Source organism: Paroedura picta, chromosome 6 (genome assembly GCF_049243985.1).
Source record: "Paroedura picta isolate Pp20150507F chromosome 6, Ppicta_v3.0, whole genome shotgun sequence".
In the NCBI taxonomy this organism is placed as follows: domain Eukaryota; kingdom Metazoa; phylum Chordata; class Lepidosauria; order Squamata; family Gekkonidae; genus Paroedura; species Paroedura picta.
In genome coordinates, this window is record NC_135374.1 from 71,019,863 (window position 1) to 71,047,674 (window position 27,812).

General features: G+C 42.7%; 1 protein-coding gene across 10 annotated transcripts in view; it reads right to left on the reverse strand.

Moving 5' to 3' along the window:
- The window catches only part of IL1RAPL1 (interleukin 1 receptor accessory protein like 1), a 937,510-nt gene that overhangs the window by 556,807 nt on the left and 352,891 nt on the right, over positions 1 to 27,812 (reverse strand). The window lies entirely within an intron of this gene.

Consider the following 27,812-nt stretch of genomic DNA (forward strand, 5'->3'; position numbering starts at 1 on the left):
CGGTCCCTTGTTGACTCATCTCATTATTCAAGGGTCAGTGGAAGATTTTTTTTAAATGGCCCCAAGGCTGATAGCATGACTCATATCTTGGGAAAACCCAGAAGTGACTTGATTCTTCTCTAAGCATTGCCAGAAGCTATGGTTCTCCTAGACAGAAGTTACATAACTTCTGCATTTTCTCCCAGAAGTGACATCACACTGTCATCAACATCTATCCTACGTTTCTCTCCCCTGTTTCCTGGGCCCAGCAACCCTATGGACATGTGCTGAAGTGGTGGAAGGGACTTTTCATTACAGACAGCAAGCAAAAGATCATCAGTTATACTCATGCTCAGTTATACTCCAGAGTTCTACATTAATATATCCCTGAAAATAACAAATGTGTATAGCATATGTACACACAAATCAAGTAGCATAATTCTAACATTTGACAGCTTTAGGGAGGGAAATACCTGGAGATTTGGTGGGTCACGTCTGAGGAAGGTGGGGTTTGAGGTTTGAGGTTTGAGGATAGGAACGACTTCAGTGGGTGCATAATGCCATATATTCCATCCCAAAGTGGCTGTTTTTTCCAGTGCACTGCTCTCTGTTTCCAGGAGCTCAGTTTTAACCCAAGGAGCTCTCCAGCACCAACTAGAGTTTGGCACACCTAGTCAGAACTCACTTATTTAAGAAGCATGTGAAGGGCTAGACAAGAACTTTTCTCATAATAAAGTATTTTCTCTTAAATTATCGGCAGGACCTTGTCATCAACGGCAGGACCTTGTCATCATGGGTGACTTCAATTTCCCAGATGTGTGCTGGGAAACAAACTCTGCAAAGCGTCCTCAGTCATGCAAGTTTCTGACCTGCCTGGCTGACAATTTCATTTATCAAATGGTAGATGAACCCACAAGAGGTTCAGCCATACTGGACTTAATACTGACCAACAGGCAAGAGTTGGTGGATGAGGTGAAGGAGGTGGGGACCCTAAGGGGGAAGTGACCATGTCCTCATAGAATTCCTTTTGAGATGGGGAGCCAAGGAAGCTTGTAGCCAGACACGGATGTTGGATTTTCGTAGGGCAAACTTTAATAAACTCAGAGACATGATGAGTGTCATACCATGGACGAGAATGCTGGAAGGGAAGGGAGCATGTGAAGGGTGGGCGCTACTCAAACAAGTGCTATTGCATGCTCAATCAATGACTATTCCAGAAATACGAAAACACTGCAGGAGCTCTAAGAAGCCTATTTGGATGAACAGAGAACTTCAAGAGGAACTAAGAAAGAAAAGGAAAATGTTCAGGAAATGGAGGGAAGGACAGAGCTCTAAAGAAGAGTACCTACAGGTTACTAGGCACTGTAGATCAATCATCAGAAAGGCCAAAGCTGAGAGTGAGCTAAGATTGGCCAGGGAAGCCCATTGTAACAAGAAAAGATTTTTCAGTTACGTGAGGAGCAAACGTAAAGTAAAGGAGGCAATAGGCCCGCTGTTGGGTGCGGATGGACAAACTCTAACGAAAGATGCAGAGAAAGCAGAAAGGCTTAGTGCCTATTTTACATCTGTTTTTTCCCACAGGTCAAAGTGTTTAGGCACATCTAGAGATGGCTGTAGCCAAAGGATAGTGTCTGGGTGGCAGGTTAACATGGATAGAGAGGTGGTCGAGAGGCATTTAGCTGCACTGGATGAGTTCAAATCCCCTGGTCCAGATGAAATGCACCCGAGAGTACTCAAAGAACTTTCCAGAGAACTTGCACAGCCCTTGTCCATCATCTTCGGAACCTCTTTAAGGACTGGAGATGTCCCGGAGGACTGGAAAAGAGCAAACGTTATTCCGATCTTCAAAAAAGGGAGGAAGGATGACCCGGGAAACTACAGACCAGTGAGTCTGGCCTCTGTTGTGGGGAAGATAATGGAGCAGATATTAAAGGGAGCGATCTGCAAACATCTGGAGGACAATTTGGTGATCCAAGGAAGTCAGCATGGATTTGTCTCCAACAGGTCCTGCCAGACCAACCTAGTTTCCTTTTTTGACCAAGTAACAGGTTTGCTGGATCGGGGAAATTTGGTTGATGTCATTTACTTGGATTTTAGTAAAGCTTTTGACAAGGTTCCCCATGATGTTCTGATGGATAAGTTGAAGGACTGCAATCTGGATTTTCAGATCGTTAGGTGGATAGGGAATTGGCTAGAGAACCGCACTCAAAGAGTTGTTGTCAATGGTGTTTCATCAGACTGGAGAGAGGTGAGTAGCGGGGTACCTCAGGGTTCGGTGCTCGGCCCGGTACTTTTTAACATATTTATTAATGATCTAGATGAGGGGGTGGAGGGACTACTCATCAAGTTTGCAGATGACACCAAATTGGGAGGACTGGCAAATACTCCGGAAGATAGAGACAGAGTTCAACGAGATCTGAACACAATGGAAAAATGGGCAAATGAGAACAAGATGCAATTTAATAAAGATAAGTGTAAAGTTCTGCATCTGGGTCAGAAAAATGAAAAGCATGCCTACTGGATGGGGGATACGCTTCTAGGTAGCACTGTGTGTGAACGAGACCTTGGGGTACTTGTGGATTGTAAACTAAACATGAGCAGGCAGTGTGATGCAGTGGTAAAAAAGGCAAATGCCATTTTGGGCTGTATCAACAGAGGCATCACATCAAAATCACAAGATGTCATAGTCCCATTGTATACGGCACTGGTCAGACCACACCTGGAGTACTGTGTGCAGTTCTGGAAGCCTCACTTCAAGAAGGACATCGATAAAATTGAAAGGGTACAGAGGAGAGCGACGAAGATGATCTGGGGCCAAGGGACCAAGCCCTATGAAGATAGGTTGAGGGACTTGGGAATGTTCAGCCTGGAGAAAAGGAGATTGAGAGGGGACATGATAGCCCTCTTTAAGTATTTGAAAGGTTGTCACTTGGAGGAGGGCAGGATGCTGTTTCTGCTGGCTGCAGAGGAGAGGACATGCAGTAATGGGTTTAAACTTCAAGTACAACAATATAGGCTAGATATCAGGAAAAAGTTTTTCTCAGTCAGAGTCGTTCAGCAGTGGAATAGGCTGCCTAAGGAGGTGGTGAGCGCCCCCTCACTGGAAGTCTTCAAGCAAAGGTTGGATACACACTTTTCTTGGATGCTTTAGGATGCTTAGGGCTAATCCTGCGTTGAGCAGGGGGTTGGACTAGATGGCCTGTATGGCCCCTTCCAACTCTATGATTCTATGATTCTATGTTTCAACATGGAAAAATGTAAATACCCCCACCTTATTTAAATGCTGTTACACTTTTATCTGTGTTAAATATGAGTAAGCTATAAGAATTTCCCCTTGTTTCCTTTGGGTCTCCTGATTTCATAGCTGAAAGCTTTATTACTTGGAGAGAGTTGAAACTTGTGAGGAGGAGATGGTGCCTGCAACCAAAAATTCCTAAACATACATAATACCGTTTAATCCTATTATTTTCCCCCCCTGCTGGAAGGGGTGAGGGAAAATGATAGGATTACATTATACATAGAAAAATCACAGGAATATCAGAAAGAGGTCTACATGTGCTTTATTGATTGCAAGAAAGCTTTTGATTGTGTGGATCACAACAAACTGTAGGAAGCCCTGCAAAATCTAGGGGTGCCAGTGCATTTGATAAAACTGATGCAGTCACTCTATGCAAATGAAGAAGCTATTATGCCAACACCATTTGGTGACACTGACTAGTTCAAAATAGAGAAAGGATTGTGCCAAGGCTGTATTCTTTCCCCATTCCTGTTCAACTTGTATGCTGAGATAATTATGACAGCGAAATCAAGGAATCAAGCACTGGAATTAAGATTGAAGAAATATAAATAATCTACAGAATGCTGGATCACCTCTCATGATCTGGACACTGTGTTCCTTTTTATAATGCCCAAAATCACATTTGTCTTTTCAGCCACCAAGTCAGACAGCTTTGTAAAAATGGGCTTTGAAAGGGGTAGTAGGGAGAAGGGCTCTCGCAGAGCGTGGGGCAGCAAAGTGGTACGCGCAGGAGGGTGGAAGAGGCTGCAGGACCTGAGGTGGGGGACATCTGTTTGGGGTGGGAGGCATGGCTAGAGACCCCCTCCCCCACTGGAGATCCCCCCCAATCTCCCTTCTGGGCAAGGTGAGTGTGCCGTGACTCACCCTGGAGGAGATGGTGGGAGGTACTCAGCCTCACACTGTGCAGTGTGCTGCCCAGGCCATGGCCAAGTGTGATCGTGAGGTGGAAGAGCGAAGGTGTGCTGGGCAGGCAGCAGGCATGGGGGTTGTGTGTCCTGGGCAGTGAGGGAGGGAAGGAGGTACAGGAGGCGAGCACCAGGCAGTGCTGTTGTATGGGATTCCATCACCTTATACAACACAAATTCAGCAATCATCACCCTGTCTTGAAGAACTAAAAGTATGCACAAATTGCATGCATGAACGTTGTGTATGAAGGTTGTATGCATGAAGGCCACTGCTTTTTGTTAAATTCCTGGTCATGCATACACATTTTTAAGTGTATCCTCTTCTAGAAATTATACTGAACACTCCAGGGGATAGAGTTCATTGACTCTTTAAAATGTTAAGCTGAAAACTCATAGCAAGTAGATGAGGGGTGAGGAAGTACAATCTCACTAGAAAGATCATTTCTTCCTGTCTGCTTTCCAACCCATACAGTAGTCAGGTGTGAACTGTGGTAACAGCATGTTTAAATTGTTCAGTTGTAGTTCCTGTGCTTTAGAATAACCTGCCAGAAAGTGTGAGGAAAGTTCCTTCTCTATTATCAGTCAGTCAAAGTTGTAAAACAGAGGTTTTATAAAGGGCACTTGAAGCTCTTTGATGGTCTGATTTGTCCGGGGACATAATGTTTTTTAGCATAGGCATTATAGTTTGGTGCTTAAAGGAGAGGAGTTTTAGTGTAAACATATGTTTTAATTCATTGCTAACTGCTTTGGGCGCTGATATGGAGTTCTTATAAATATATTTTAAATAAAATGCCATACAGAAAACAGATTCTGGGCTTAAGAAAAACCTAGGTCTAGTTAATGAAACGATTTTAGATTAAGTCCTTCTAGGTAAGCAGTATGTAGGATGGGCAATGCAGACTGAAAAAAAGCTTTTGTGAATCCATGCTGCTGTCTGTGTTGACATACACACCCAGGGGAGAGGGCAGGTTTTGGTTCTTAGATGTTAAGAGGAAAACCTTGCAATTTATTACTCAGATCCCACTAATCTTTTTCAATTGAAAATGTTGAGTGACCAAGAAAGTAATAAAGTACAAACGAACCAACATAATCTAATGAAAGGAGCCTAAGTTTGAAATGAGATGTTACAATGTGATTCTTTCCCTTTTAAAAAGAGGGAGAAAGGTAAACATGTGATTTCTTTGTAATGTAACAGGGAATTGTTTAAATTGCGGGGGGGGGGGGGACATGAAAGGATGATGTCAGCTGCTATCACCCTCAGGGATGATTCCTCAGCCCATTTACAGCTATTTTACTCTGAGAGAAAACTTGGCAGATTTGCTCACGGGTGTCCTGAAACATTGTTACTGGGAAGGGATTTTATTTTTTCCAGATTTCACTTCTTTAAATTTAGCCATTGATTCCTCTTATTTTCTCTCTGCCTTCTCGTTTTTAAATAAATAATTTCTCTTTGACGTCTGCTTCGAGAGAAATACACCCTTTTATCACTTTAGCCCTTGTAGTTGTTTGATGGACCCCCACAGAGTCCTTGACTGAGTCTGAAAATGAGGAGGCTAGGTAGCAGTTGTAGCTAGGTTTTGGCTGGCTGTCCATGTCAACACTCTGAGGAGAAATTCCAAAAGCATTATGTGATACTGGGACATAACTTCTGGGTGTGAGCCTGGAAGTGACATCTCAGCATCACATTCTTAAGAAGATGAGCATGACTCATTTTCCATGGCATGTCATAAATATTTCATGCCCCATTCATGTACTGAATGGTGGTATTTATCACATAATGAAAAAGGAACTAGAAGAAAACTAGCAGGCAGCTTTCAAGGGCAGGCATTATAGTGCCATACCTCACTGAGCTACATCACCTCAAACCCTGCATTCCCCAGGTACTGTTCCCAAATTCCCAGGAATTTCCCAAACTGGGGTTGGCAACTCTAATCCACCCTGTAAAGTAATTGGCACAGGCATATCCAGTGAACTTTAATGGGAGTGGGGATTAAAACATGGTTCTCACACATTTTTGTCAAATGGAATTTTGGGCTGTATAGTGTCCAGATCATGCGAGGTGATGTTACCACTTTACTCTGATCTAATAAGACCTCACTTGAAGTACTGTGTTCAGCTTTGGGCACCACAATGGAAGAAATATGTAGACAAACTGGAACATGTCCAGAAGAGGTATACAAAGATGGTGAGAGGTTTGGAGACCAAATTGTATGAAGAAAGGTTGAGAGAGTTTGATCTGTTAGCCTGGAAAGAAAACAACCAAGAGGTGATATGATAACCATCTTAAAATACTTGAAGGGCTGTCATATAGAAGATGGAGCAGAGTTGTTTTCAGTTGCCCCGACAAATCAGACAAAACCAATGAGTTGAAATTAATTCAAAATAATTTTCGGATAAACATCTGGAAGACATTCCTGACAGAGTGGTTCTTCAGTGGAACAGGTTTTCTCAGGAGGTGGTGAGTTCTCCTTCTTTGCAAGTTTTTAAGCAGAGGCTAGATAGTCATCTGACAGAATTGCTGATTTTATGAATGTAGGCAGATTGTGAATGGGTGGGCAGGAAAGGATGTGCCAGTCTTTGTCTCTTGTTGTCCTTCCTTGAATATCCTGGGAATTGCTAATAGTCATTGTGGGATGGTAGGTGAATTTCCTCCAGGCCAGGTTGGACTCTGGAGATTTTTGGTGGGGTATCACTTGGGCAGAGCCTCTTGTGACACAGAGTTGTAAGCAGAAGAAATGCTGTCTGAAGTGATGTCCATGAGGTTGAGAGTTCGATTCCAGTAGCCGGCTCAAGGTTGACTCAGCCTTCCATCCTTCCGAGTTCGGTAAATGAGTACCCAGCTTGCTGGGGGGTAAAACGGCAATGACTGGAGAAGGCATTGGCAAGGCCACCCTGTATTGAGTCTGCCAAGAAAACACTGGAGGGTATCACCCCAAGGGTTAGACATGACCCAGTGCTTGCACAGGGGATACCTTTACCTTTATCACTTGGGCATGAAATTGGGGTCTCTGTGGGTGGGCGGGTAGGTGTGAGTTCCTGCATTGTACAGGGGGTTGGACTAGATTACCTTAGAGGTACCTTCCAACTCTATTATTCTATGATTCCAATACACTAACCACTGCACACTATATCTCACTTTCATCACTAACTACAGGAAACTAGGTAATGGGTTTGGCGTAAGTAATACAAACAACAACAATAACTAAATATCAAAGCATACCATAATTGCTAAGTGAAATTGATAAAACCAAATGCTGAAGCGAAACATCTCTCACTAGAAATATGTGTGCATGCACACACACACACATCCACCAACTCTAAGAAAAAAATATTTGTGTACACACACACACAAACATACCTACAAATAATTAAAGATTCCCCCCCCTTGATACTTCGACTTCCAATTAAGATTCTCTATGACTTAGGAGAATGTTCATTTCTTTATATTTTGGATACACTGACTTGAATGCTGTCTCTCTATTGGATTATGTAAGAGTATATTTGTACTCCCAGTTTGAATGTTTGTAAAAAAATATAACCTGACAGCCTCTGATTAACATTTTATACTAAGCCATGTTTTATGTGTTCTTTTCCTTCCAACTTGTCCATCTTTCCATTTTCCAGATGTTCAGCTTTGGCTACAATTGGCCATTTTCATTGCCATTCTTCATTGTCCAATAGATGGTGCTCTAACCCTTAGTTTTATTTTCCTTCAACTATTTTGTTTGCTGTTTTATGCACCACTAGTCTCTGTGCCACTTAAAATGGGAACACTTGATAGTGGTAACTTGCAAATATTTTATCATATATAGTCACATGATGCAACCTATTAACTACTTTCTCTGTCATCAGCAACTTGATTATTCAATATTTTTATTGTAGGGAATGCAGAATAGTAAAGGAGATATGCCAGATTCTGAGTATTTATAAAGGCCAACTAATAGTTTTTGAGCTATCTAGCCCGTTAAGCATTTCCTGTATTTCTACAGTCAGGATTGTGACTATACAGAACAGGATCTAGTAAGATTAACCTTATATCCAAACTCCATGAGAGGAAATTGCAATCAAGTCTCTCTCTCTCATTTACACACATAATACAAACACACAGAATAGGTAAAAATGAAAATCAATCAAGTAAAAAGAAGTCTCAATGGTTAACAGTTCAACTAATTGCTTATCACAGGTCAGATACTTGTTCAGAACCAATCTACTGGGGATTTCATAATGGCCATTTTCAAAGTGCCTTTGCATTTTGTTTTAGTGATTGGTAATGGATTTTTCCTGTCAATTCAGACAAACCTATTTCAGTAACCAGCTGTTATCAGAATTTACTTATCTGTTCATGTAAACCTGATTCTGGTTTTGAGAGAAACTGCTTAAAATGTCCATAGTGTTTCCTACAGTGCTGCTTCCCCCACACACTTTTTTCACCTCACAGTCTTCCTCAGAGTTCTTTCTACATCACTCTAAATTGAGCAATATAGCGCTGTCAGTATAGCGCTTCAATGCTATAGCAGCTGAAATGCCTTGAGTCTGTTGACTCCATTGTGTCCTCCAAGAAAGACTGTACTGAGAAAAAGGGTAGGGTGAAAAGCAGCAATGTTTGAAATGGCCATAGAACTTCAGAGGTGGTTCATTAACAGCAGGAAAATTGAAATATGAATCCCCAGTTGTGTATCACTCTACTCTGACTATGTTCATTGCAACCCTACTCTTGACATTGTGCTGGATGAAGAGTATTTACTATGTGATAAATTATACTCATTTCTATTTTACTTAAAGATTATATGCACTTATGTTTCATAGCAGAACAGCACATATAAAATAAAATCAACAATAAAATATAAACAAAGTAAAATCCAGCAATGGCAAAATAACCACCAAAACCTAATACAAAAAGAGTGAGAATCTATTAATTCATTGTTATGGGGAATGAGATGGGCTGGTAAGAAAGGTTGATGGATAGAAATGGCTGGGGAAAAAGAATGATTTACTTTAGCACCTGAAACTCAGAAGACCAGGCAGCCCTAAATTAAGCCTAATTTATTGCTATAGTGATAAACATTATTTTGTGGTGATCTTACGATATCATTTTCTTGTGTACAGTACCTAATGCCATTTTAGGTGTTTTGGAAATAAGTTAAGAGTACTGTGAGTAATATTGTGCAGAACCCTTTTGCACTGACCCCTTTATTCTCTCTGCAGACATAGTCACCTGAAAAATAAATTCCCAAATTGGGTTTCTGGTATAGCCCAAAGATTTGGAGAAGACACATGAGACCTAGCAAGCCAAATTGTCAATCACATGTTTTCTTGTTCACTGCCCCCTAACCTTAAACAACTTCTTATGCAGGGAACTACCATTCCAAACATGGACATATACTCTGGAGCCCAGGCCTGCCACAAACCCAGATCCCAGTTCTGTCCGTATATCCACTCTGACAGCACAAAATCTGGAACTAACTGCACCTGTTATACCATCTCGGGTTCATTCAATTGTTCATCTTACAGTGTTAAATCTGCCATCAGATGTCCATGAAAAAAGTATGAAGGGTCACATCAACTGGGTTCAAGAGATACAGAAAAAACAATAGTACAGTGAGAAGAAATTCTTTATTCAAAATATAACTACCCCAATCAAATGTCAGTAATGCCCTTGCACTCTCTACATTAGACAAACAGGTTAGTTCCTGTGCAAAAGAATAAATCCAACATTAAAAACTGCAACACTCAGAAACCAATGGGATAACATTTTAATCTTCCAAGTCATACCAGTGCTCACATAAGAGTGCCAGTCAAACAAATTTTGAAGGGAAATTACAGTACAAGGTTGCTGAATTTGGATTAATTTATAAGTTCAGACCAATAGACCACCCTAGGTTAGAATAGGGTCATAGGAATTTTTATAGGAATTTTGATGCTAATTTTCTATCCCAAAACATTTTTCCTGTACTCTAATCTGATAACAATATATTGTACTCTTGTATTGAACTAAACAACCTTTCCCCCTCAATTTGTGAAAGCTCCCTGAAGCCTTCTAAGCACTCCCCCGAAGGTGGCCTTCTCTTACTGTATTAACCATTGTGGGGAGGTTACAGCAGAGAAACAGGATTTTATCAGTGAAAAAGTCTGCAAAAACCTCACAGTTTAAAGCTAATTGGGTACTATTTGAATGCTCGGGTGAGCCGGGTGAGATCTTGCAGATGCAATGGAGGCTGTGTAGAAATTCTTCTTTGCTGCTTTCACTGCACTCTCATAGACTTTCATAAATGTCCTATAAGATGTCCAATAAATGTCCTATAAGGCGGCCAACATCCAGTTCTGCCAATTGTCAACTAGATCAACTAGCAGATTGCTGGAGGGGGTGGTATCAGATTCCACAGAGCATTCAGGAAACCAACAGGATACATATGCCTCAATGGGCAGGCAAAAACAAACCCTCCACCTACACAGCAGAGAGGTGAGGTACCAAGCCATGACTTCTTTGCAAAGTGGTCTGACCATCTGATTTACTGCAATCAGATCCACATCCAATCCTGTGACAAATGTCAAATCCAGGTTGTGGCCAGCTTTATGGGTAGGGCCAACTACAAACTGTGAGATCCATAGTGTTGCCATGGGCAACACAGGTCTGGGTTTTGGCTGGAGGCAGATTGGTCAGAATGGACATTGAAGTCCTCCAGGATAAGAATCCTGGGGTACTACAATACCTAGACTGCTGCTGCTTCCAGAAGACCCACAGGGGTACACCAGCCAGATAGCCAAGCAGTCGACTGCACCCCACCCTAGGCCAGCACATTCAGTGCCTGGGATCATTGGCACTGAGTGAACCCTAAAGGAGAAAACCTCATGGACCGCCCACATAGAAACTAGGCATTTCTATGTTATTGCCTTGATTCAGACATATAAAACCATGGTTTATTTTAACCATCAATTCATATCACAGTCACTTAAAAACTGATTTGAGTCAACAAGTTCCTTTCCTCTTTTTCCTGGTGGGAATAACCAAAGAACAAAAGGTTAATACAGGATGTCTGTATATATGCATCCAAAACCATAGCTGAAACTAAGGGCCATTCCACACAAGGACCAATGTTGCCAATTGTTCACAGAATGCAGAAACGCTATATTAAATAGTGGAATTTCGTCATTCCGCATACCTTTATTTTTAGTGAAATATAGAAGTCCCAGTAGCGTTTCATTCATTCCCCACAGGTTTCCGGTCCCGCTGGAAACGCAACAAAGGAAACATTTTTTTCCTGCGCTTCTTCCCGCCCCAGCCGTCAATCAAATGGAACAGCCAATGGGTTGTTGTGTTCATGCTCCCAAAAAGCCCCTTTCCCCTTAAGAACATAAAAAGAAAAACCAAACACACCCGTTGCAACAAATCTGTTGCATCGGAAATACCTTTTTGCTGCCGTAGGAGCTGGCGATTGTTTACACGCTCAAGTAGAAAAAAAATCCCACCCCCACGGGTACAATTTGTGGCCAAAATTACAGGCAGTGCTGAACAGGGGGCTGTGTTGTGCTTGGGAACTTTAAAGACACTTGCAGTAGGGAGCTTTGTTTTACTGCGTTAATCACTTCTGTAGAGGGACTTTAACCGGAGAAGCCTTGCTCGTTCGTTGCTTTTGCCAGTCTAAGAAAAAAAAAAAACGGCGAGAGTGACAACAAATGCTCTGACTGGGAAAGATCCCCTTGCAAACTGTGGGCTGCTGGTATGCTGGAAAGTGAGGTGGGGAGGTTTCTGGAATTGCTGCAGGGCGATTGACACTCCATTAGTTGGTGGGGGCTGCGAAGGGGCGGGGCACCTGTCTTCTTCCTTGGGAGCTGCTGCTGTCTTCAGGGACCCCCCTGCCGCCGCTGCCGCCGCTGCCCAACCCCGCTCTAGGGCTCCTTCTCGCCTGTCACCTCGCCTACTGGGCAGCGCCGCTCAACATGAGCTCAACCAGAGCCGTTCTGACCACGGGTCTTTCTGCCGCTGAGGCATAAGCGCTGACTCTCGGGCGCTAGCTTCTCCGGAAGTTTGCTTCACTTTTGTGGAGGAACTTTAACTGGAGAAGCCTCTGAGGAGCCTCGCTCATTCATTGCTTTCCCCAGTCTAAGGGGGGGGGGATGGCAATCGCTTCTCCGGACGTTCGGGGGCGAGAGCGGGGGAGGGACTTCCTTTCTAATGCTACATTGAAAAGGCACATGTCTTTCACTGATGTGTTGCAGCTTGTGCTCAGAAGTGTAGCGATTTTTTTCAGGGGGAATCCACTTTTCCCAATTTCCTGAAAAGCGCTACCACGAAGCGATTTTTGCGGGAGTGTTGCAGATTGTGTGCAACGTCATGCGGAACATTGAATTTGTAGTGTTTACCAAAGGTAAGACTTCTGCTATATTTAAGTCATGCGGAATGAACTTAACAGTTCACTACTATTAAACAAATGGCAAAACTTGGTTTTAGATGTTGCTTTGACTGACTCTAAGAACAACAGTTAATGGAATGGCCTGAATCAATAATCACACTAACTATAATTCGTTTAATTATACTGCAGTCCTGCCTAATGTTTCACCCATAAGGTAAGCTATAGTCAGGTGTCCAATATGGCTAGATAAAAGGCCTTAAAGTGTCAGCCTTCCTGAGCAAAAGGGTGCTAGAGTCTTGGAATGCTGCTGAATTTCTCCTCAGCTAATTTTTCTATAGATTTTCTAACCAAAGTGGAGTGAATGCATTAGAAATCCTCTTTTATTTTGTATTTTTATGATTAGGCTTTATTGAGATGCACATGCACAATGCAAAACAACAATGATAATATACAATAATTTATTTTATTAATACAAAATAGTACATAGAGACGTTAGTCTATTATTGTGGCTCTGATAAAACAGAAAGGTAACATGTATCTTTTCCAAATAAGTAAGTAAGTTTGTAGAATACCACATAAAAAGAATCTTGCAGTATTTATGATTGCACAATAATACATAACAATTATATAGATGAGAAAAGACAACAATCGAAATCTGATGCAAACTGTAAGTTTTAATTCCAATATTTAAAAAAAAATTATGGCAGCTAAATTAAAATTAAGGAAGAGTGAAATCCAGCACAGAGCAAGCATCCATAAAATAAAGAAATATACCGGGGGATTTTCCCCTCCCTATTTATTAGAAAAATCACATACAGGAATACAAAATTCTAACTGATTTTATTATTTAATCCCTGAAATGTAAATGTTACCCCATATCTTATATCTTCAGCATTGTTATGTACTGCTTTCTAGCTTGAATGCTGCATATCTGTACACCGCCCGTGGCGCCACGGGCGCCACGGACTAAATAAAACAGTAAGGGGTTCTGGGGCGGGATGTGTCCGGGATGAGGAAGGGTCCGGATTGGACCCTTCCTCATGACAGACAACCGGAGGGACCAAACGGCAGGCGCGAAGCGCCTGCCGATTGGTCCCTCCGATTCCCAGCCCCAGCAACTGCGAGCCGCGCTCAGCGCGGCTCGCAGTTGCTCCCGGCCTGACGTGGTGAGAGGCGCGAAGCGTCTCTCACCGCGTCAGGCCGGCCCCAAGGAAGCCCCCGCCGCAAACACAACACAAGACTCCAGCCGCCGAGAAGCTGCAGAAAAAAAAGAAACACCCCCGGAGGAGCCTTTCGCCGCTAGCGCGACGAGAGGCAGCAGAAAAAAAAACCCCTGTAGGAGCTCCAAGCCGCCGGGCCGACGAGAGGCAGCAGAAAAAAATTAACCCTGTAGGAGCCTTTCGCAGCTCCAAGCAGCAGAAAAAAAAAACCCTGTAGGAGCTCCAAGCCGCCGCGCCGACGAGAGGCAGCAGAAAAAAATTAACCCTGTAGGAGCCTTTCGCAGCTCCAAGCAGCAGAAAAAAAAACCCCTGTAGGAGCTCCAAGCCGGCACGCCCACGAGAGGCAGCAGAAAAAAAAAAACCCTGCAGGAGCCTTTCACAGCTCCAAGCAGCAGAAAAAAAAAACCCTGTAGGAGCCTTTCACAGCTCCAAGCAGCAGAAAAAAAAAACCCTGTAGGAGCCTTTCCCAGCTCCAAGCAGCAGAAAACAAAACCCCTGTAGGAGCTCCAAGCCGGCACGCCCACGAGAGCTAGCAGAAAAAAAAAACCCTGCAGGAGCCTTTCACAGCTCCAAGCAGCAGAAAAAAAAACCCTGTAGGAGCCTTTCGCAGATCCAAGCAGCAGAAAACAAAACCCCTGTAGGAGCTCCAAGCCGGCACGCCCACGAGAGCTAGCAGAAAAAAAAAACCCTGCAGGAGCCTTTCACAGCTCCAAGCAGCAGAAAAAAAAACCCTGTAGGAGCCTTTCGCAGATCCAAGCAGCAGAAAACAAAACCCTGAAGGAGCCTTTCCCAGCTCCAAGCAGCAGAAAAAAAAACCCCTGTAGGAGCTCCAAGCCAGCACGCCCACGAGAGGCAGCAGAAAAAAAAAAACCCTGCAGGAGCCTTTCACAGCTCCAAGCAGCAGAAAAAAAAACCCTGTAGGAGCCTTTCGCAGATCCAAGCAGCAGAAAACAAAACCCCTGTAGGAGCTCCAAGCCGGCACGCCCACGAGAGCTAGCAGAAAAAAAAAAACCCTGCAGGAGCCTTTCACAGCTCCAAGCAGCAGAAAAAAAAACCCTGTAGGAGCCTTTCGCAGATCCAAGCAGCAGAAAACAAAACCCTGAAGGAGCCTTTCCCAGCTCCAAGCAGCAGAAAACAAAACCCTGAAGGAGCCTTTCCCAGCTCCAAGCAGCAGGAAAAAAAACCCCTGTAGGAGCTCCAAGCCGGCACGCCCACGAGAGCTAGCAGAAAAAAAAAAACCCTGCAGGAGCCTTTCACAGCTCCAAGCAGCAGAAAAAAAAACCCTGTAGGAGCCTTTCGCAGATCCAAGCAGCAGAAAACAAAACCCTGTAGGAGCCTTTCCCAGGTCCAAGCAGCAGAAAAAAAAAACCCTGTAGGAGCCTTTCACAGCTCCACGCAGCAGAAAAAAAAAGCACCTCCTGGTGTCCCCTGGGTCCTAGCGCCCATTGCATTCCTGGTTGCAATGGGCTTTCTTGCTAGTTAATTTATAAGGCTGATAGCTCCAGGTATGGAAATATCTGGAGATTTCAGTGGTAGAGCCTAAAGAGGGCAAAGTTTGGGGAGGAGAGTATCTTCAATAAAATATAGTGTCATAGAGTCCACACCCCAAAGTGGCTGTTTTCTCAAAGTGAACTGATCTCTGTTGTCTGAAGATGAGTTTGTAATTCCAGGAGATCTCCAGTCATCACCAGGAGGTTGGCAAACCTAACTGTGCATGTATTACTCAGTACAGAATATTTTAAATGGTATTTTTCTGGGACTTTTAGTGAAACCAGACTTATCTCTCACAATCACAGCACAATATCACAGGAAAAAGGAGAGAGGGAGCTGGTATATATAAAATAAATGTCAACTTCAGCATTTAAGAATTGAGATATCCTCTCTTTTGCTATCATAGCACAATATAAAACAGGAATTTTTGGTGCTTAATATTTATCCTACACAAAAATATAGCTGCAGCTACCAGTTTGAACTATCTTTGAAAAGCTGCTGATAACTGCATCATTCAGCAGAAGATTAAACACCTCTTCTCTGATTCCTCTTTCTCGACATGACATCAACATTTAGATTACAATTGTTGCCTTTAAAGTTAAACCTACAGCTCTGAATGAGAACTGTGGTAAATACATTTGTATTTGCTGTCTGTTTAAAAGAAATTGCTAGCCTGCCATGTTATAATGTACCCTTTCAAGCTTCAATACTTACTAAACTTTTTATTATTAATAATAATGTTAGCGGCAGGGATCTGTGCAGAGAAGCAAATGGTTTAGGGCTAACAAGGAAGAAACTGCAGGTAATGGCACATTTTTGAAACAGCTGGAATGCTTACTTATTCAAAAAATGCTCCAAAATGCAATAAATAAGAGATAATCACTTTAACTATGCACTTATGGAAAATGACTAGAGGGAAACCAGAACAAGCAAAGAACATCCAAGATTTATAACCCTAATTTAGATTCAAGTGTAATTCAGGAAGTTTTAATATATAGCATGCATAATTGGAAGCAAATACACATCCCTGGATTAGAGAGCTGATTGATTTATTACACACTTGCACTTAATCCCCCCTCCCCAATTCATAGAACTGTTAACATAAAATCATATTTGTAACCAAAATAGCAGTAATACAGCCTTGAACAAGATGAAGAATTAAGGCCAATTAAACATTAACTGAGACCTATCAAGTGACAGATACTATTTTGTTGTCTCAAACAGGATATGAAAACATGCATATCTATTTTGTGCCCTGAAGAAATGCCAGTGTCCTGCATACCACTGGAGACAGCAAACTGTAAAAGCCTGTATTGGATAAACAAACCATTTGCATCCCAGTAGTCCACATTATATTTACTCAGTCCAAATATTTACTCAAAAACTAATATCCCTATCCCAATTCCCATGTGGCCCTATCTGAATTTTTTGGTCATCTTGGGAAGCCTTTTTTCGAGTGCTCCCATCTGTTGATGTTATATAGTGATTCAAGGAATGACATTCTTAGTTGTGGCAACAATACTTTGGAATTGTCTGTCCCTCTTTATTGTCATTTTCCACAAGCAGGTGAAAATGTTTGCTTGTTTGTTTCATATGGCAATCTCTTATTGACTTCTGTCTCATTTTCAGTTTGTTTTCTTTAAATACGTCTGTATGTGTGTGTGCTGTAAAATTGGTTGTCATTATTTTAACTGTTATATATGTCGAGGGTCCTTATTTGGTTGAAAAGCAGGATATAAATGCCTTAAATAAAAAATAAATCCATCAAAGGTCTTGCCTTATTTCTTTTCTAATCATTTCCAGGTCACTTGGAAGTTTAGGGTTTTGCTACCCGTATTAATGTATCTTTCTCACCCAAATAAGGATTGCTAGGCAAAGGTCTGGCAACCAGAGGGAGTCTTACCAGCATGGGGGGGGGGGGTCCCTGGTAACACAACCAAGAATCAACATAATCCAGAAGACCATCAATTGCAATCCCATATATTTCTATTTCATAATTCTTCCAGTTATTTTTCGTTTACATTTTGCTACTGTGGTGATGGTACTGACACCAAAGCACAGAATTCAGATTATTGTTCCCCACAGTTCCCCGCGTATGAATGGGGGAGAGGCTCCCCCAGTGTACACCATCTGCTCCACTGTAATGGCCGCGTGCATGCAATGTGGAGCCGAAAGCACCGGGTGTGCTGTAGTGGCAGGGGGCATGGGGCCCTCACCGCTTATTGGCAGGGGAGCAGCATGCTGCCCTCCCACCACTGTGGAGGTGGGGGGACACCCAATTCAGCTCCACAGCTCTGCGTAAGTGACAGGGTCAAGAGGCATCCATACAGGGATGCCGTAGGTTGGGGCAGGAGTTGAGCAAAAGGCCCAGCTCCTCCGATTATGCACAAGGCCAGCCCAACCTAGCCCTCACCGGCACCTGTGGCAGCTCCAGAAATCCGTGTTCCCTTACCACGGGCCTTTTGAGGGCCTGGGTCAGGCCAGAGCTCAGCAGCTCCCAAGATGGTGGCGATGTTAGGCATAAATGGGGATTTGCCCCACAGTCCTCTCTCCTCCAGCTTGTGCAGTCCGTCCCATGCATAATCGGTCACAGACCCATATAGTTGAATCCAATGGGGCTTTCTGCTGGTGAAAATGGGGTTGTCTTTCATCAACAAAAAAGGATTTGTTGGGAAACATGGGAATTGCATAGGAAAAGATCATATGTAGGAAGGGAAATGGGCAACACTGAGGGCATTTTTGCACATTGCTAAAAATAGCGTTACTCCAGCTGAGTGGCATAGCATTAAAGAATATCACACCTCTGGCCATTGTTCACCTTTTTGCTGTCTTGCTCTGGTCTGCTGCCTTTTCACACTTCTGAGAGCCAGTTTGGTGTAGTGGTTAGGAGTGCGGACTTCTAATCTGGCATGCCAGGTTCGATTCTGCGCTCCCCCACATGCAGCCAGCTGGGTGACCTTGGGCTCACCACGGCACTGATAAAACTGTTCTGACCGAGCAGTGATATCAGGGCTCTCTCAGCCTCACCCACCCCACAGGGTGTCTGTTGTGGGGAGAGGAAAGGGAAGGCGACTGTAAGCCGCTTTGAGCCTCCTTCATGTAGGGAAAAGCGGCATATAAGAACCAACTCTTCTTCTTCTTCTTCTTGACACTACACGTGCCTGCTTGAAATGGCCGAAGAGAGCAACACACTTTACAGGTGATTCTCTTCTGCCTCTAAATCAAGCCAAACAAATATAGAACCATGGATTCCTCAATGTGAACTCAGAAGAAAAAAGGAAGTCACGAGGCACATAGTAGTCTTCTCTATGTTTATAGATGAAAAGGTTATAACATAAAGTCTAAATGGTCAAACATATGATCAAACATAAAGAGTCAACCAAAATGGGATCCTAGTTTAAGTGACCCGCTTTCTGTTTTATCTTCGTCAGTGGTTGCTCTTCCAATAGACTGTCACAGTAGTAGTCGTAGTATCACATTGGCAAAATGCTCATAATCGTCTGGGGAATTTTGAAGAGAGTCAGGGAAGAGCCTCCCAGAGATAACCTGAAATATTGGAGCCTGTACCTCAAATCCCGACTCCTCCAGGCCCCTGGAAAGGCAGAAAAGCTGAAATTCCCATTTTAGTCAATGGCGCCATTGACTTACATTGGAGCTGCCGCCAAACCTGCCAAATTGGGCCTTTGCAAAAACCTCCTGCTTTTTTTTGGGGGGGGGGATTTAGAGAGGCATGCTTTGTGTTTATACTGTGGGCATTTTTTTTTTTTTTGCTTTGCCTGCACTATTGAACGCCTATTTGGTGCTCTAGGCAGTTTGCTTAAAAAAACAAACACCCATCCCCGGGAGAAGGGAGAGGGAGGCGGATCCGAGGGTGGGAACTGGAAGCAGAGATAGCACTACTTTGGCTCCACACATTTCCTTGGTGTGTGGCCTGCTGGTTGCTCTCCTCTAGTTTGCACTTTTTAGTTTGGAGAATTCACTTTATGCAATTCCCCAGCTAGTGCTTTAAAATGGAGGATGTAGCTACTGGTTTGCTGCTTGGATGCTGGATGTTGGCGACGTTGTGCAAAATGCCAAAAATATGGCGTCTGCAAAAGGTAAGCATTTCACTATATTTATGGTGAGCGGAAAGGCCCTTCATGAAAAAGCTGCCTGGATACAACCCATGAAATGTGAAATAACATTTGGCCAATGTGCTAGCACTCTACAGATTGGCTGCTGCTAATCATTTCCATGCAAAGTATGATTTTAATTGATTCTTTCTCCTACAGAATACCTGTCTCCCCAAAGCACAATTTCAGAAGCACTGGGGACGTCAGCAGGGGGAGCAGAAAAGTCATGTTCTACTAGTGGAGATCCAAGCCATAGAAAAATGTGTTTTATTAGCAATTATATATAGAGAACATGGCATAATGCTAACTCAGATGGAACATTTCCCTTTGGCAGGCCATATTTTAAGGGCTGTACAATAGGACCAAAACATTTTTTTAATTGCCATGATTTTTTCATGCTTTAAAAAATTACTTTCTGGAGTATTATTTATGCCTCATTTACAGAATTAGTGTGACAATTCACTGAACAGAATTAATGAAACATTCAGAATTGAAATGGAAACTTATTGAGATTTCTAGGTTTCATTATCAAATGACCAGTTTGTCTTGAATGAAGATCACAGAGCATCCTAAATGCTTCTTTTTCCTTATATGTGTGTGCATATGAGATTGAGATAGATATAAAGGTAAAGGTAAAGGTATCCCCTGTGCAAGCACCGAGTCATGCCTGACCCTTGGGGTGATGCCCTCTAGCGTTTTCATGGCAGACTCAATATGGGGTGGTTTGCCAGTGCCTTCCCCAGTCATTACCGTTTACCCCCCAGCAGCAAGCTGGGTACTCATTTTACCAACCTCGGAAGGATGGAAGGCTGAGTCAACCTTGAGCCGGCTGCTGGGATTGAACTCCCAGCCTCATGGGCAAAGCTTTCAGGCAGCTGCCTTACCACTCTGCACCACAAGAGGCTCGAGATAGATATACAGACAATAATAATAATGTACTTCACTTTGTGTGGATTCATTGAGACAATATATTTTAAAATAAAAATACTATGAGTGATTTTGCAAACAACAAAACTTCAAACCCCATCCATTTGGATTTCTGTGCAAGTGGTCTGAAAAGAAATTTGCAGGTGTCAGGTTAACAATTTGTTTTTTTGGAGAGGGGTTATCCTCTCATATCATTTGTTTTATGGTGTATGTAAAAAGTATTCTCCTTTCTTGGGCCAGTTTCTTTGACTTGAGGAAACATAAGTTCATTGAACCTTTGAAATGATACCAAGTTTTGTTGTGTGTACTGTTGCTGTTTGTTTTGTATTGCAGTGCCACAAAATGGGCTGTAAGTTAGAAGAAAAAGAGTTGGTTCTTATACCCCACATTTTACTCCCCGAAGGAGTCTCAGTGTGGCTTATAATTGTCTCTTCTTCATCTCCCCACAATACTGCCCTATGAGGCAGGTGAGTCAGAGAGAGCTTCTGGCCAAGCTGCACTATCTGGGCCATGACGAGTCCAAAGTCACCCAGCTGGCTGCATGTGGAGGAGTGGAGAATCAAACCCTGCTGGCCAAATTAGAAGCCACCTCTCTTAACTCTCATCATGCTTGCTAGCAACGTATATCTATTTGCTGCATGGAGAGGCAGCTTGGTATAGTGGTTAGGAGTGCGGATTTCTAATCTGGTGGGCTGAGTTTGATTCTGCGCTCTCCCAAATGCAATCAGCTGGGTAACCTTGGGTTTGCCACAGCACTGATAAAGCTGTTTTGACTGAGCATTAATATCAGGGCTCTCTCAGCCTCACTCACCTCATAGGGTGCCTGTTGTGGGGAGAGGAAAGAGAAAGTGACTGTAAGCCGCTTTGAGCCTCCTTCAGGTAGAGAAAATCAGCATATAAGAACCAACGCTTTTTCTTCTTCTATATAGTGGCTTACACATGTGAAAGAACGATCACAGAACAAGCACAACAAACCAATGCTTAGGGGTTGATTTTATACATAAATTCAGCTGCATATGGAATAGGAGACTTGTTTAAAAACTGTGTTTATATACATGCATAAATTGGTTCTTTGGTATACATTTAGTTACTTTATGGACACCTCTAAAATTTTATGGTATAGTACACATTTTCCAGAGAAAAGCTAGAAGAGATAAGAATGCCTTCTTAAATGAACAGTGCAAACAAATAGAAGAAAACAATAGAATGGGGAGGACCAGAGATCTTTTCAAGAAAATTGGAGATATGAAGAGAATGTTTCATGCAAAGTTGGGTATGATAAGGGACCAAAATGGTAGGGACCTCACAGAAGCAGAAGAGATTAAACAAAGGTGGCAAAATTATACAGAACAACTATACAAGAGTGAGCTTAACATCCCTGATGACCACAGTGGGGTAGTTACTGACCTGGAGCCAGACATCCTGGAATGTGAAGTCAAATGGGCCTTAGGAAGTCTGAGCAACAATAAAGCTAGTGGTGGTGACAGCATTCCAGTTGAACTATTCAAAATCTTAAAGGACGATGCAGTAAAAGTGCTACACTCAATATGCCAGCAAATTTGGAAAACTCAACAATGGCCACAGGATTGGAAAAGGTCAGTTTACATTCCAATCCCAAAGAAGGGCAATGCCAAAGAATGTTCAAACTACCGCACCATTGCACTAATTTCTCATGCTAGCAAAGTTATGCTCAAAATCCTACAAGCTAGGCTCCAGCAATATGTGGACCGAGAACTTCCAGAAGTACAGGCAGGATTTCGAAGAGGCAGAGGAACTAGAGATCATATTGCCAACATACGCTGGATCATGGAGAAAGCTAGGGAGTACCAGAAGAACGTCTACTTCTGCTTCATTGACTATGCTAAAGCCTTTGATTGTGTGGAGCACAACAAATTGTGGCAAGTTCTTAAAGAGATGGGAATACCAGAGCATCTTATTTGTCTCTTGAGAAATTTATATGCAGGTCAAGAAGCAACAGTGAGAACTGAACATGGAATCACTGACTGGTTCAAAATTGAGAAAGGAGTTTGGCAAGGCTGTATACTGTCGCCTTGCCTATTTAACTTGTATGCAGAGCACATCATGAGAAATGCGGGATTAGAGGAGTCACAAATTGGGATCAAGATTGCAGGGAGAAATATCAACAACCTCAGATATGCAGATGATACCACTCTAATGGCAGAAAGTGAAGAGGAACTAAAGAGCCTGTTGATGCGGGTGAAAAAGGAGAGTGCAAAAGTTGGCTTGAAACTCAACATCAAGAAAACAAAGATCATGGCATCCGGCCCTCTCAATTCCTGGCAAATAGATGGGGAAGAAATGGAGATAGTGACAGATTTTATTTTCCTGGGCTCCAAGATGGGGACTGCAGCAAAGAAATTAAAAGACGCTTACTCCTGGGGAGGAAAGCTATGGCAAATCTAGACAGCATCCTAAAAAGCAGAGACATCACCCTGCCAACAAAAGTGCGTTTAGTCAAGGCTATGGTATTCCCAGTTGCAATGTATGGCTGCGAAAGTTGGACCATAAGGAAGACCGAGCGTCAAAGAATTGAGGCTTTTGAACTCTGGTGCTGGAGAAGACTCTTGCGAGTCCCTTGGACTGCAAGGCGAACAAACCGGTCAGTCCTAGAGGAGATCAACCCTGACTGCTCCTTAGAAGGCCAGATCCTGAAGATGAAACTCAAATACTTTGGCCACCTCATGAGAAGGAAGGACTCCCTGGAGAAGAGCCTAATGCTGGGAGCGATCGAGGGCAAAAGAAGAAGGGGACGACAGAGAATGAGGTGGCTGGATGGATTCACTGAAGCAGTAGGTGCAAACTTAAATGGACTCCAGGGAATGGTAGAGGACAGGAAGGCCTGGAGGATCATTGTCCATGGGGTCGCAATGGGTCGGACACGACTTCGCATATAACAACAACAATAACAACAAGACATAAAGATAATTTTTAAGCTTAAATAAAGCTATACATGAAAGAACAATGTCATGTTTTTCTTTTGACACATGAGGCTTTACATCAGAACTGTAATTTTAAATATATTAAATTGGGAAAAATGTATGAAGAAAGAATTACAGTTACCAAATTTGTCAAAATGTGATTTGGTGTGGACAGGTTATAATTTTGTACACATTCTGATATCCAGTATTATGTAGCATTTAACTTAGCCAAGGTCTTTCATTCAACTTGTTTAGGCTCTATTCTTTAATAATAATTCTTTTTTCCCTGACATATAGTAGGTTAACAAATATGATACAAGAAACGTTGAACTACTGAGGAAATTGCTTTTGCTTCAGAGCTGTGAAAAATTTAGGAGCAGCTACTGTGATTTTGAGAGGTTTATAGGATTAAAAGGACTTGTCAGCACTCTGTTTATTATGAATGCTATTGTATATTGTCATTTAGTGTGATGCTGGGGAAGACGATACAGGGTAGAAGACAGTTATATCTACAGACTTTATCATGTCTGTTTCATCTCGTTTCTTATTGTTCATTAGTTGTCGGTTCACCAAATTATACCAGCACAACTACATACTAAGGCTACCACGTTAACCAGGTGTATTTTCGTTTAAATTAGCTAGCCATTTGTGAGAAAGACAAATCACATGGATAGAGAAGTATTTTAAAAGTCTAGAAATGATAGTACACTGCAGTGTGTGATCATTCTCCAATTTCCATGTCCCTGTGCTGAAGTCAGCACATAGCATTTCCAACAGCAGAGAATGCTGAAATGCCAGCCTGTCAAAATCTAAATCATGGATTATCTCTGCAATGCTTTCCCTCCACTTTGAACAAGATTCCCTTTGGTGGCTTGCCAAGTAGTTTGCTTTGCGGCATATTGTCATGTCTGTTGGTCTCAGTAAAGACATCGGGAGCTGTCAGAAATATGTATAATAGGTAAGGATTGTGGATTTTCTGTCTTTTTTAGGATTTTTTAAAACCACCTCAATTATTCTTAACATGACAAACACAATGTTTCCCACATTTTTTTCATCCATATATTTTTTCTTAGCTGCCACAAATGATCCTTTAAAAAAACAATATTTATATTCCTTTTGATTTGGCACTCCAGGAAATGTAATGCTACAATGCCTAATACCACTAATACATATGCTTCTAAGACAGGTTGATGGGGACCCCTCATACAGTATTATTTTTAAGTGCATAACTGAAGCTAATTTGCTCTTTTACTCAACATTAATACTTTTTAAGAATACAGACAATTTCACCCCAATGTATTTGTTATTTTGTAGTCAACCTTTTAGTGCAGCTACACTTTTGTAGTTTTCTTGTCTGAGAACTGGTGCAAACAATTCACAGTGCAGTCCTAAAAATGCTTTCCTGAGTGTAAGGCTGATTGAATAGACCTGAGTAAGATCAGAATCTTGCTAAGGGTGGCATTGTCAGTGCCTTAGGACCAGCTCTGTAACATAGTTTGTGTTCTAATATAGTTCTTTCATGAATAAAGAAGAACTTGTGCTGATGTCCTAAGCAGACTTCACTGGGGTTAACTCTGCTTTAAGATTACACTTGGATGTGTAAAATGACAGCATGCAAAATTAACATGTATTTTGCATTCCAGTGGATCTTTTTCACGTGCATTTACTTTAGAACACATATATAGCTGCAACTTTGTCTCCTTGCATCCCTTACCACCCTTAGAAAGAATTCTGTCATACATGTAACTACATGTGTGCATCTTTTCCTGTTGTCATTATGGTTCTGTTTTGTTATTTTACAATACTGATTATAAGATTTCAATAAGCTAGAACCTATCTCTTTGAATTATGTGATTCTCTAACATTCCAAGGACACTAGAGGAACTCATAAGTAGGCAAGCATTCTTTAGTGAATCTAAAGATAATTTAAGTATTATTTAAAACTAGTAATTAAGCCCGCTGTATGCCGAATACAGCGGGCGCTAGAAACTGACCTTGTCGGGCGGCGGCTCTCTGCCTAAGTAGTGGTCCCCAACCTTTCTGAGGCTGGGGACCGGCACGGGCCGCGCCCGGGCCGCGCCCGCGAGCCGCGCCCGGGCCGCGCCCGCGAGCCGCGCCCGGGCCGCGCCCGCGAGCCGCGCCCGGGCCGCGCCCGCGAGCCGCACCCGCGAGGCGCGCCCGCGAGCCGCACCCGGGCCGCGCCCGCGAGCCGCGCCCGGGCCGCGCCCGCGAGCCGCGCCGGAGCCGCGCCCGCGAGCCGCGCCCGCACATCGGGCCGCTTGCTGGCAGGGCCGCTGGTGGACTGTTTCTTCCTGGAACCGGGAGCGGCTGCGAGGACGGCGGAGACCATTGTAAGTTGGGGGCGAGGGGGTGGTGCGCGGGGGCTGCGGCCTGCGTGGGTTCCCTCGGGCGTCAGGCCAGGAGCAACTGCGAGCCGCGCTGCGCGCGGCTCGCAGTTGCTGGGGCTGGGAATCAGAGGGAGCAATCGGCAGGCGCTTCGCGCCTGCCGATTGTTCCCTCCGATTGTCTGTCATGAGGAAGGGTCCAATCCGGACCCTTCCTCATCCCGGACACATCCCGCCCCAGAACGCCTTACTCTTTTATTTAGTCCGTGGCGCCCGTGGCGCCACGGGCGGTGTTCAGATAATACTCCTCTATCCATGTGTTCTTTTGAAAATTCAAAAATGTATCATTGATTCCCCCCCATAGATGCAGTTCTAGCTAATATTTTTCTGTCAATAATATCAAGGTGTATATTTAAATAAACCACAACTGTCAGTTGTCCTATTGCATACTGTGCAGCTGTGGACAAGTATACATTGGGATTACAAAATACAGCATTCAGACAAAACACGCAAGGCACTGCAGACTAAACTAACCAAAGAAATCAGCTGAACATGCTCTAAACCAATCTCGATAGAATTCTATTTGAAGACACAAATACTGGACAAAGAGCAACTCTGTTTCAAGAAAGAAGAGGGCCTGAAAACCAATAAAACTTGGCTACCAACTCTAAAAGAAAACACCAGAATATAGAACCATAGGACTCTAAAGACATCTGGTAATGGTTCATCAGATAAGATAGGCAAGACCATGACTAATAGATTTTCTAGTAAACTATATCCAGATGCAGGAAAAGTGCTCTCTAGTTCCAGTCCAACCCCTAGGTGACTCCCAGATAAGAAGAAATGTGATGCATTCCCCACCATCACCAAAAAAAAAATGGTGCTCAGCAACTGTTTAAATATGCCACACTTTGGCACGGAAATATTCCCATCTTGCTGTGTTCTACCCTGAAGGTGCCAGATACAGTTACTGGTGAAATATCAGGAACTAAAATTACCAGACCTTGGCCACACAGTCTAGAAAACCTACAACAACCAGTTGACTCTAGCCATGAAAGCCTTTGACAATTCATTGAGATGTATTTGCGCGGAGAGAATTATGTTAGAATGACAGAACCCCCCCCCCCCAGGTGATTCCCTCTTCTTGGCTACTGATCTATTTGGTTGCTTCACCACCACATCTGATGGACAATGCTGACTGAGATCAGCTTCTACAGCCTCAGTCAGCCAACCTTCATGGCATGCTTGGTCCCCTTCCTCATCTACATGTGAGTCCTGGATACTAGCTGACCTAGCATTCAGCAACAGAACTTGTAAACTTGACAGCAAGCTTACAAAATTATTCAGGCCTTGCTGATTGAAAGAGGAACCAACATTCGGCACAGGAAGCTTTCATGAATGAAACAGTGTTGGAAGAGATTGGAAAGCAGTGCTTCAGCACTAAATACTGCTGCTTTCATACCTTATTTCCTGTGGGATTATTGGAGCCTAGTAAATACTGGTTTAAAATAGGTATATTGCTATATTTCCTCAGAAGATAACACTTTTAAGATTTAAGACAAGTTCTGCAAAGACCTTGTTCATGACAGAATCATTAGGGACTGGAATGAATAATGTATTTTCTAAACCCTCTAATTATAGATTGACACATACCACAATAGCTCGAAGGAGCTGTTATAGTTAATTGTATCAATTCTTACCCTAGTATTCCTTTTCAGCAACTCTCACTAATAAGCATTCCGTATCAATAAGTGCTCTACCAGTGGATCGTTAATCAAGATTCATTATCTCCCACATAGAAATTATAGTGAATTCAACTATGGTTTCTTCACAGACGTCACTTCTTTTAAAATGAAGAATAATGTAGCATTTTGTTCTGATTCATAAGAGCAACGTTTTGAGTGCTTCTGTAAAATTTAGATGTATGATGTACTGTACAATTGGACATTTCATTACACATTTCCTCTTTGTTTTTGAAAACATTATTAACACCATATAAAGGAAGAGGACATCTTTTATTTATTTATTTATTTATGTATTTATTTTATTTATATACCACCCATCCCGGAGTTGTAAGACTACTACAATTTATTTCTGTATAAAGTGGTAGGATTAAAATCAAATCATCATCACTAAACAAAATCAAGCTTAAGTTGACAATTTAATCCTTACATGATTAGCCCTCCCTGGGGGTGTGCCAGGAATAGAGAAAGACAGCATTCTGATAATGAGGGCCAATCAGTTT